At 38.3% G+C, this 12,551-nt stretch overlaps 1 protein-coding gene across 2 annotated transcripts in view; it reads left to right on the top strand.

Moving 5' to 3' along the window:
* The window catches only part of LOC133544525 (integral membrane protein GPR180-like), a 55,178-nt gene that overhangs the window by 12,408 nt on the left and 30,219 nt on the right, over positions 1-12,551 (top strand). The gene's annotated exons all lie outside the window — the stretch shown is intronic.

Raw genomic sequence — 12,551 nt, 5'->3', positions numbered from 1 at the left:
CAACTGTGCCCGATGTTTAGAGACTCATTAAAGTAATTTGTCAAATTGCCAGGGCAAAGTATTCGATTGGTACTGAAAATAATTACTAGTTAGGTCACACGCCAGTGACGCACTAGTTTCGTCTTTGTTTTCACACCGAAATATTAACACTGCATTAGAAATCCTACTCTTGATTTTACCTATATTCAATAATTATATCTAACCTACGTACAGTTTAACAGGATAAACCTTGTCAAATGTCATGAAAGCATGTGTTAATCACAATGATTATTATCAAGGCTTAGGTCAGACTGTTTACGAAAATAAATACTACGGTAATCAAATATACCACAAAAGAAGGGACTCATAAAAACTGATGGAAAATAAATGTATATATTATTTCGCAGTGCTAAGATCAAATTAAATCTAACTAAATTGACAATAAATAAAAATAATATGATTCCTAAATAAACCGTCACTGTATGTGTTGATTTCATACAACCTGTCAGGCAGCTAACGAGGGAGGTTAATTGGTGTATTACAAAAGCTTTTTTTGACACTGAAATTACGTGACTGATTTTTTTTCCTTTGAATTTTGAGGACGTAATTTTCTATTGAATTTTTTTCAAATTACACTGACAATTTGGTCGGAAAAAAAAAATCAGTCATTTAAAAATACAATGTGAAAAACTTGGTGTTAAAAATGCAATGTACAAATTCAGTGTAAAAAAAATAACATGCCAAAAAATTCAGTGCTGAAAAAAATGGCTGCTTTAAAAAGCAAGACTCACTTCCTTTATAAACTGAAGTAATCGATCCTGTCTCAGAACCAGCCTGGGTGTAATACAACATAAAATAACATTTCAAGGCGGCCTGCTTTATATTTTCAATTTATAGAAATCATTTTCGTAGCTTTTTCTTTAGTTTTTTTTTCCATCTAAAACTGAAATACACACAACAACGTTTGAACATAAAGCTATGTTATTCAAGCAAACTGTAATGCAGGACTGTCAAACCCGTTTTCATTGAGGGCCACATCGCAGTTATGGTTGCCCTCAGAGGGCCGCTTTTAACAATGAGTGATATATGAATATACATGTGTGTGTATACATCCATCCATCCATTCATCTTCTTTCGCTTATCCGAGGTCGGGTCGCGGAGGCAGCAGCCTAAGGAGGGAAGCCCCGACTTCCCTCTCCCCAGTCACTTCGTCCAGCTTCTCCCAGGGATCCCGAGGCGTTCCCAGGCCAGCCGGGAGAGATAGTCTTCCCAACGTGTCCTGGGTCTTCCCTGTGGCCTCCTACCGGTTGGACGTGCCCTAAACACCTCCCTAGGGAGGCGTTCGGGTGGCATCCTGACCAGATGCCCGAACCACCTCATCTGGCTCCTCTTGATGTGGAGGAACAGCGGCTTTACTTTGAGCTCCTCCCGGATGATAGAGCTTCTCACCCTATCTCTAAGGGAGAGCCCCGCCACCCGACAGAGGAAGCTCATTTTGGGCGCTTGTACCCGTGATCTTGTACTTTCGTTCATAACCCAAAGCTCATGACCATAGGTGAGGATGGGAACGTAGATCCATCAAAGAACCGCTGTGCTGAAAACCATTTCAAAGATGGCCGCCGTGCGCGGACACAGTGAGGGAGACGTTTTTTGTTTTTTTTTCTTAGTTTTTTTCCGTATTGTCTGCTGCTATAACTTTACTTTAACTTAACTTTAAACTATCAGACTGCGTGGTAGTAGTGGGTTTCAGTAGGCCTTTAAAGTAGCAATGATTGTCACACACACACTAGGCGTGGTGAAATTTGTCCTCTGCATTTGACTCATTCCCTTGATCACCCCCTGGGAAGTGAGTGGAGCAGTGAGCAGCAGCGGTGCCGCGCCCGGGAATCATTTATGGTGATTTAACCCCCAATTCCAACCCTTGATGCTGAGTGCCAAGCAGGGAGGCAATGGGTCAGATTGTTATAGTCTTTGGTATGACTCGGCCGGGGTTGGAACTCCCAACCTACCAATCTCAGGGCGGACAGTCTAACCACTAGGCCACTGACTAGGTTTATTGAATCACATTGCTTATACATTTGTCATTGTGTGTATTTCAGTTTAAAAAAAAACAGTCCAGTGAACGACAAAAGTAAAGATAGGAAAAGACAAAGCAAGATTAACAACAATAAAGAGTCGAAATGGATTCATCTGCTTTGAATTGTTTGTTAGCTGTCTGCCAAGCTGTATAAGCGCAACACGTATAGTGAGGGCAGAACAGGCAATATGCAATTATTGCCAGGCTTCACTCTCCTGTATGGGGGGAATAATTGTTGATTGATGACTGTAGTGTTCTTAGTGTCATAGTGTGTGTAGTTAGTATGTTCCAATAGCAGCAGAAGTGCACTTTTTGGAGAGCTGTATTATTTTCAGTTTTGTGCCAAAGGGACTGATTTTTTTTTTTAAACACTATATTAATATTTATACACCTATAGTGATCACAGAGACAGGTTGTTTTTGTGTTTTTGTATATATGTGTTTTTCTGAAAAATCCCACTTAATATGCTTTGGGTAACAACAGTCATATATTTTTTTTAGTGAGGTAACAGTCAATATTTATTTATTCTTTTTTTTTTCTTATGAAATAAAATTGAGCTTTCGTTAAATCAAATATTGTGTTTTTTTTCATATACAACAACCTATCTGGATTCGATAAGAGAATCGATAAGGAATCGGTTCAATAAGAGCATTCGATAATGGGCTCGAACTCGATAATTTCTTATCAAACATCATCCCTACTAAAATGATAATAAATAATAATATGTTTCCAAAAATAAACCGTTAGTAAAATTAAAGTGCAAATGAAAATACAGTTTCACTTCTTTAGTCATAATTTTTATGCTTAAAAAATTTTTAAGATTTAAGTTCTAGACATCTAGATTGTCTTTTTTGCCACAAGTGGTAGAAAAGTGTATTACAACTGACTACCGCTTCGGACCACAGTTGAATAACAGATATTGTTTGGCAGCCTTTTGCACCCTTGGAAAAGAGGTTGTGGAGGTTAACATTTGAGTCTCATTCTGTGAAGTTTTAAGTGACTGTGATATTACGTCAAGAGACAGTTATATTTTTGTAATGTGTATTTTTTAGTATCAAGGTACAAAGAAGTCCAAGGAAAAGTGAGAAAAATAAGTCGTACATCTGCCTTGTTGTTATAAAAACTGAGGCGTACTACGCTACTGTGTTTTAATGTCGGTCATTATGGTGGTACTTGGAGAGCACAGTTTTTTTTCAATCAATCAATCAATCAATCAATCAATGTTTACTTATATAGCCCTAAATCACTAGTGTCTCAAAGGGCTGCACAAACCACCACGACATCCTCGGTAGGCCCATATATTTTTCTGAGGTTTTATTTGGTGAATTAAATTTAAAAACCATTGCTTTAGCCCAGATGTCACCAACGCAGTGCCCGCGGGCACCAGGTAGCCCGTGAGGACCAGATGAGTAGCCCGCTGGCCTGTTCTAAAAATAGCTCAAATAGCAGCACTTACCTGTGAGCTGCCTCTCTTTTTTAAATTGTATTTATTTACTAGCAAGCTGGTCTCTCTTTGCTTGACATTTTTAATTCCAAGAGAGACAAAACTCAAATAGAATTTGAAAATCCAAGAAAATATTTTAAAGTCTTGGTCTTCACTTGTTTACATAAATTCATTTATTTTTTTTACTTTGCTTCTTATAATTTTCAGAAAGACAATTTTAGAGAAAAAAATACAACCTTAAAAATGATTTTAGGATTTTTAAACACATATACCTTTTTACCTTTTAAATTCCTTCCTCTTCTTTTCTGACAATTTAAATCAATGTTCAAATACATTTTTTTAGTGTAAAGAATAATAAATACATTTTAATTTAATTCTTCATTTTAGCTTCTTTTTTTTGGACGAAAAATATTTGTGAAATATTTCTTCAAACTTATTATGATTAAAATTCAAAAAAAATATTCTGGCAAATCTAGAAAATCTGTAGAATGTAATTTAAATCTTATTTCAAAGTGTTTTGAATTTCTTTGAAAAAAATTTGTTCTGGAAACTCTACAAAAAAAAAGATTTGTCTTTGTTAGAAATATAGCTTGGTCCAATTTGTTATATATTCTAACAAAATGCAAATTGGATATTAACCTATTTAAAACATGTCATCAAAATTCTAAAATTAATCTTAATCAGGAAAAATTACTAACGATGTTCCATAAATTCTTTTTTAAATTTATTCAAAAAGATTTGAATTAGCTAGTTTTTCTCTTCTTTTTTTGGTTGAATTTTGAATTTTAAAGAGTCGAAATTATGTTTCCAAATGTAATTTTAATTTTTTTCCCTGTTTTCTCTTCTTTTAAACCGTTCAATTAAGTGTTTTTTTTCATCATTTATTCTCTACAAAAAACCTTCCGTAAATGGAAAAAAAATGTACGGCGGAATGACAGACGGAAATACCCATTAGATAGGCGCCAGCGCCCCCCGCGACCCCGAAAGGGAATAAGCGGTAGAAAATGGATGGATGGATATATATATATATATATATATATATATATATATATATATATATATATTAAAGGTAAATTGAGCAAATTGGCTATTTTTGGCAATTTATTTAAGTGTGTATCAAACTGGTAGCCCTTCGCATTAATCAGTACCCAAGAAGTAGCTCTTTGTTTCAAAAAGGTTGGTGACCCCTGCTTTAGCCTGTGCTGATGTTTTAATAGTCCTTGGCTGCCTCCTATTGTAAGGACTGAAAATTTCATGCTAAGCATAGAGAAACTCCGTCGGAGCGACGCCGATAAAAGTTGTCGACCCGACGTTGGCTCGTCATCTATGTGTTATATGCTTTGATTTTCTTAACTTTTTCTTTAGTTTTTCCGTGTAAAACTAAAATGCACACAATAACATACAAACATAAAGCTATGTTATTCAAGCATACTGTAATGTCATCCAAATTACTTTAGAATGTTAATATTAGCTTTACACAAATATGCAAATATTAGCATAAATTACAAATGGGGTGTTCAAATTATTTCGATGTTGGAAATAAATGCATCTCTAAGTCATCAAAACCCTCATTGAAACTAGAAAACTAAAAAAGTGCATGCACATCATAATTTCATGACGATATCATACGGTCAAATTAACCAACTTTCCATCCTATAAAAATCTTAAACACTTACAGATTTATATTTTCCAAAGCTTGTAGGAACAAACACAACTTGTCTGCTTTTCATCCGTACCAACTCTGACTTCATGAAATACAGTTGTTAAGGCGGCTGCCCTAACAACAAAGTGCCACCGCCTAATCTAACGTCTTAACAAGATCTCAAGCCACCCCGAAAGGGAATAAGCGGTAGAAAATGGATGGATGGATGGATCTCCGTCCCCAGGAAAACGCATTGTGAGTGTCATACCTATGCCAAACAATAATAATAATAATAATAATGGATTAGATTTATATCGCGCTTTTCTATTGTTAGACACTCAAAACGCTCACAGTGAAGTGGGAACCCATCATTCATTCACACCTGGTGGTGGTAAGCTACATACGTAGCCACACCTGCCCTGGGGTGGACTGACGGAAGCGTGGCTGCCAGTTTGCGCCTACGGCCGCTCCGACCACCACCAATCATTCATTCATCATTCATTCATCATTCATTCACCAGTGTGAGCGGCACCGGGGGCAAGGGTGAAGTGTCCTGCCCAAGGACACAACGGCAGCGATTTGGATGTCAATAGGTGGGAAGCGAACCTTCAACCCTCAGGTTTCTGGCACGGCCGCTCTACCCACTACGCCATGCCGCCCCCAAAATACTGGGGGCGCTGTAGCCTAGGACTTAAGACCATTTTAGCCAATCAGAAACACCCAGAACGTCGTTTCCGGAGGCGGCATATAGCAAAAATGGCGAGTCACGTCAAGAAAGAATTATATACAGGGTTTCCCGCAGCGCTTTGTTGCTAAGGCGGCCGCCTTAACAACAAAGAGCCGCCACCAAAGCTAAATTCTTAACAAGCTGCTACGCTTTGTACTGCATCTGTCTCTGTCAGTACTCTCTGCAGCACCCAGCATTGTCCCACCCACAGAACCATCTGATTGGTTACACACAGAGGAGTAACAGCCAATCAGCAGTGCGTATTCAGAGCGGTAACAGCCACGCAGAGCGGTAACAGCCAATCAGCAGTGCGTATTTAGAGCGAACGGAGTCTGTGCTCCAGTGTCGTGATGAGCAGATAGGTGTTTAGCAGGTAAGCATCAGGCAGCGGACTCTCCCCAAATTTTAATAAACACCTCCCAGTCAACTACTAGTAACATCACTATGAGCCCGTTGACCTTCTAGAAACATAAATTGCAGCTCAGCTCGCTCGCAGTCCTTGAGGTGAAGGCTCATTCGCTATTAGCGTAACGTTAGTTAATTTTGCGTTGTGTGCATGTGTGTGTTTGTTACAGACAGCAAAGCTCTGTCTGTCTGTTATTTCACTTTCCTTTTTTCTGTGTTGAATGACCTGTGTTGAAACAGCAAAAAAGGACATTATGTTAAATGAAGAGTTTCCTGAAGCTGTCTCTGATAGTTCATATAAAAATGTAACTGCATCATAAGCCTACATGAACTCCATGGTGTTCAGGGATGAATAGTCTCTCCTATTGCTTTTGTACTATTTTTTCAGCTACAGTTAGTAATGTAGCAGCCTAGTTTTGAATGGCAGGGTGCCTGCTATCACATGTTGATAAAAATATAACATTTACATAATAAAAATCAACTGCAGGCTTCCCAAATGCTGTAATAAAATAAGCATGAGGAGTTGAGCAAATGTCAGCATGTGGCATAATAATGACATACTGTACTTAGTATCTCAGGTAACTAAGACTGTTTTGTTTTTACCTTATGGAAATAATATTGAGATATATATCGCCATTTAGCATATGGAGCGGAAAACGCAGCCAAAAATTGTAGGCCTCTTCACGCGACGAAGCTGGCCTACTTCACCGCAGCCTGTAGTCTATTGACCCCCAGGCTGTGGTGGCAGCGATGAGGTGAAGACGTGATACAGACAGGCCGAGTTACACCGATTCTTACACCCACCCACCCCATTCGCCGGTCTGTCCACCAGAGAGACACCACCTTAACTAACACATTTTCTGGGGGAAACACTGAAATATGTGGACTGACAGAGGAGTAGAGCTACTTTTAAGGTTTGTTTTGAAATTTAAAGTTAACAAAACTCAACAAAGTGTTGACTGGTAAACTTGCCAGTTCAAGCATGGTGACATTCTTACCCTATTTTTGGAGCGACATCTGAGGAATATCCTCATCGGAAAGAGGACATCACCAAAACAACTATCGGCACTAAACTGAAAGCGTTTCGTCGAAAGTACAGAACATGCAGTCGACACAGGTAGAAGAGGTGGTAGAGTTGTTTTGCTGTACTTCCAACTATGCGAGCAGATCTGGGGCGGTTCTCCATCAACTACATCCATTCAATTTGGAATAGAAACATCAGATATTGACACAAGCTCCCACAAGAGTTGGGATTCTCCATTCACCCTTGACAGCCTGGTCACAGACAAAGATATGCCGAATGATGTACAAGAGCAGTGAGATTCCAATAGGAGAAATCCACAATCTTCTGTGGTGAAAGAGAGAAGAGCTCTACTTCAGCTATGTGGGCGCTAACTACATTGCTAGGAAGTAATATTGTTAAAAGGCAGATAGATGTTGTATATCTGAGGCATCGAAATATTTTTATATGAACTGCACTGCAATTACAAATGCTATCAGTACAAGTGGGACAAAAATACTTGTTTTGGAATCCAAAGTCAAGATGGCAAGCATTTATTAAAGTTCAGCTGTTTTAGACGTATTTAAATAGGGTTGTATTAAAAATGCTTGGAGTAGTTTCTTGTAATAAATAATATTGACTAAGGAAAACTGCAGTTGCATTAAATATTATTTTTTTCTATCAAATTTAAAATACCTTGAAGTGACACATATTGTTTCCCGACGATGTTGAGGGTCATATGACATGTTGTAAGTAACATTTCTCTATCTTACACCTGTGCTAAATTGGGTTTACCAATTTAGTATTTACCAATAAATACTAATCAGATATATACTATAAAACAAGGGACTCGTAAAAATTAACATATTATTTAAAAAATATTATAAAACATATTATTTCGCAGTGCTAAGAGCCACATAGGACCAAAAATACAAAATAAAAATCTGTCTGGAGCCACAAAAAACTAAAAGGCATATATAAGTCTTATAATGAAGGCAACACATGACATGTCTATATTAGCTATAATAGCCTACTATCAAAATGACTGTGTCTCGCAGGCTGAAGCAAATCTTCGTTGACAGAAATGTTGAAATGTAATATTAATTCTACACATTTTTACAACATTACAAAATATTAGTAAATCAGAGGAAATTACTGGCTTTTAATGGCCAAAGGTATAAATGTGTGTCCAAGTTAAAGGAAACGGCAGGCTGTCTTCTTTTAATAGAATTATTACTGTCTTTGGGAAGCTAGGTAATGTTTGCTGTGGTCTGGAACAGCATGGCACATAAACAACTATCAGAAATACAGCCGATATTACATACAGATAATGTGTCATGAGACATGTAGAGCTAAATTTTATACAAAGAGGCTCAAAGTAAAGGATATTAAATGAGCTCAAATATACCTACAAATATAATGGTGCAATATGTACATACAGCTAGCCTAAATAGCACATTAGCATTGATTAGATTGCAGTCATGCACTGACCAAATATGTCAATAACATCAACAAAGCGCACCTTTGCATTCACGCACAGCATGGAACTTTTGGTGGACAAAATAAGACAAAGAAGCAGTGAAAGATTTTACATGTAAACAGTCTGTCCACAGTCCACACTATGGTGAGTTCAAGAACCGCCAAAATTAGTAGGACAAAACTATGTTCACCAAATATTCTCATCAGTGAAGCATATACACACACATATTACACAGCTAGCCTTCTAACAATTAAGAAGGTTTGTATGTTTGTCCTCTAACAAAAAACATACTAAAACCCAAAAAATGTTTTCCCCCGTCTTTTTCCATTTTCAAAATGCTTCAGGGGGCCACTAGGGTGGCACTAAAGAGCCACATGCAGCTCAAGAGCCGCGGGTTGCTGTCCCCCGACTTCAGCTTTAGACTTCTTGTTTGTAGATTGTCATTATTGCCACAAGTGGTAGAAAAGTGTATTACAACTGACTACAGCTATGGACCACATTTGAGATATAGATATTTTTTGGCGGCCCTCCAGGAGGCGCTCGCCGCCCAACAATGGGCCACGGCCCTATGGTTACGAAACACTGGTGTAATGTAAATGAATAAAGGTTAAAATGGAAGTTTTCTGCTGTCTATGGTTTGCAATTAGCCTTAAAGGCCTACTGAAACCCACTACTACCGACCACGCAGTCTGATAGTTTATATATCAATGATGAAATATTAACATTGCAACACATGCCAATGCGGCCTTTTTAGTTTACTAAATTGCACTTTTAAATTTCCAGCGAGGTATCCTGTTGAAAACGTCGCGAAATGATGACTCTTATGTTGACGCGTGCTTGTGACGTTATTGGTTGGAGCGAACATTTCAGCCCAGCACCACACACGGCTAAAAGTCGTCTCTTTTCATCGCATAATTGCACAGTATTTTGGACATCTGTGTTGCTGAATCTTTTGCAATTTGTTCAATTAATAATGGAGACGTCAAATAAGAATGCTGTTGGTGGAAAGCGGTGGATTGCAGCTGCCTTTAGCAACCGAGACACAGACGGTGTTTCTTTGTTTGTTGTGAAGTTTTAACACAGAGCGGTCAGGCGGACATGTTTCTCTACGTCAACCAGCAAGTTTTTGGATGGGAAAATTGTGACATTAAGTCGGCTCTTACCGGAGACTTCAGTGGATTATGTGACTTCCTCCTGCAGCCCAAAAAGGCAGCTGTGATCTTGGCTCCTTGGCTTCTCTCGGAGACATTGCCGTTCACCCCAGCCATCCGACTTTCAGGTATGACTTTACAATCCCACTAAAACACTATTAAAACAATAAGCAGATACGGAATTTTCTGGAATTATCCTAGTAACTGTGTCTAACTACATCTGAAACGCTTCCACTACCGCAAAGCCGTCGCCTTTTTATTTTTTATTTTTTCTTTTTTTTGTAGTCATTCACTCTAAATTTCCTCATCCACGAATCTTTCATCCTCGCTCAAATTAATGGGGAAATCGTCACTTTCTCGGTCCGAATAGGTCTTGCTGCTGGAGGCTATGATTGTAAACAATGTGAGGATGTGAGGAGCCCTACAACCCGTGACGTCACGCGCACATCGTCTGCTACTTCTGATACAGGCAAGGCTTTTTTTATTAGGGACCAAAAGTTGCGAACTTAATCGTCAATGTTCTCTACTAAATCCTTTCAGCAAAAATATGTCAATATCGCAATATGATCAAGTACGACACATAAAATGGACCTGTTATACCCGTTTGAATAAGAAAATCTCATTTCAGTAGGCCTTTAATGCTTGGATTTGACTGACGTCACGTCCCGCTCATCAAATATGCGTGGTGGTCAAGCGACCTCTGTTCTCTGTGGGTACTCTGCGCCCTTTAGACTGTCTCAAAGAAAAAATGCCCTTTACTTGCGTTGTTTTCGGCTGTACGAATTGTTCAAATCGTGAAAAGGATAAACGTTTTAGAACATCTTTTCTCGGACATTGTACTTCACATATGCATATATATGCATATATATACACATATATATGTACATACATACATATATACATACATACATTGTGCTTCAGATACTGTCGTCACTTCAGCTTTCTTTACGGACACTGGCATTCTGTAATTTTGTTGAAGTCGTTATGGTTTGCGCTAGCACTGGTGATGCAGGCCAAACTGGGATCTTTGCAGATCCAAGCTCCATTCTCAGTGGGTACTCTGCGCCATTAAAACTTTCCCAAAGAAAAAATACCATATGGTTGTGCTGTTTTCGGCTGTAGGAAAGGACGAAAGGACGTCAAGAAAAGCAGCTCACCCTCCAGTCCAAGAGAGCAGACTCGAAGAATGCATGAGTTTGCAGTGATCACGTCATTAAAAGTTTTGTTTGATATAGGGCTGGGCGATGTATCGATACACCCGATATATCGCAGGTTTGTCTCTGTGCGATATAGAAAATGACTATATCGTGATATTCGAGTATACGTTCTCACGCAGTTGCTTTTAGCTGCTGGCATTACACTACAGGTTCTTCCCACTCTTTCTTGTCTCTCGTTCTCACAGACAGCAAGCGCACTATCTTACATACGTCACATACGTATAGGCCCTCGCAGAGCAGAGAGGTAGCAGCATGGGTAACGTTCGCTGGTAATACGAGAGAAAGAATGTTCGAATCTGGTAACATGAAGGAATAATTAATTCCCAAGAAAAACAGCAGGGGGTCCATTGTCTGGCGGTGGTTTGGCTTCAAGTGGGAATATGTCGAACAGACAACCGTAATTTGTCAAGTGTGTGGCAAAAGCGTTGCTACAAAAAGTAGCATTACTGCTAATATGTAGCATCATCTGAAAAGTTTCCTGCTAGAGAATGAAGAGTGATTACTCGGCATGTCAACATCTCCATTCGGTATCACACCAACAAAATGCAGAGCCAACCATTTCCACATCAACACCGTATGAAAAAAATAGTCATCAACATAAGGAGATAACCACATAGCGATTTGATTTCCCATTATGCAGCTCATTTTATTTAACAGTTATTGAAATATCTTGTGTGACATCATGCACAAAAGTGCACTTTGTTTGTTTGTTTTAAACTATTGTAATGGCTTTCTGTTCAAAAAGTGCACTTTAATTTACTGTTGTTTTGATATGTCATCTTAGTGACATCATGCCCAAAAGTGCACTAATAGCTTGTTTTAAAATGTCTCTGACAATCTTGCACTTTCTGTTTTGAAATTACATGAATGTTTGAGCCACTGCTTAATAACTGTTAAATAAATATAGTTTTGGTCAATTGACTTAGTTGTGATTTCCCTCTGCATGAATGTTTAAAATGAGCATGTATTTATGCAGTATGAACAAGAATGTTTTAATGTAGACACATAGAGTCATCATACTGCTGTGATTATGTGCATCAAGTGTTTATTCAAGGCTAAGGCAAAATATTATGATATATACTTTGTATCGTGATATGGCCTAAAAATATTGAGATACTAAAAAAAAGGCTATATTGCCGTTTATTATTTCCCATTTAAATGTTATCTGGATATTATTTGTAATTCTCAAACAAGTTTGCTACGAGTGTTTCGAAAAAAAAAACTCACTGTGAGCAAAACCTCGAAGAGTAAAGCTTTTACAAAAAGCAACGATCATAAATGGCGCCCTTAGCACATACAAAAAGTTGACATCTATAGTTGTTGGAGCCATCGAAAGAGGAGCATTTTTATTGGTTTTGAGCGGTGATGCAATCGATGCATGGCCAAGCCTTGATAATCAATCTGTTTGCGCGAGCTGCAAACACGAGAC

The sequence above is a fragment of the Nerophis ophidion genome, linkage group LG27, assembly GCF_033978795.1.
Source record: "Nerophis ophidion isolate RoL-2023_Sa linkage group LG27, RoL_Noph_v1.0, whole genome shotgun sequence".
Taxonomy (NCBI): domain Eukaryota; kingdom Metazoa; phylum Chordata; class Actinopteri; order Syngnathiformes; family Syngnathidae; genus Nerophis; species Nerophis ophidion.
The sequence above is the reverse complement of the archived record's forward strand: the minus strand, read 5'-3'. Positions and strand labels throughout refer to the sequence as shown.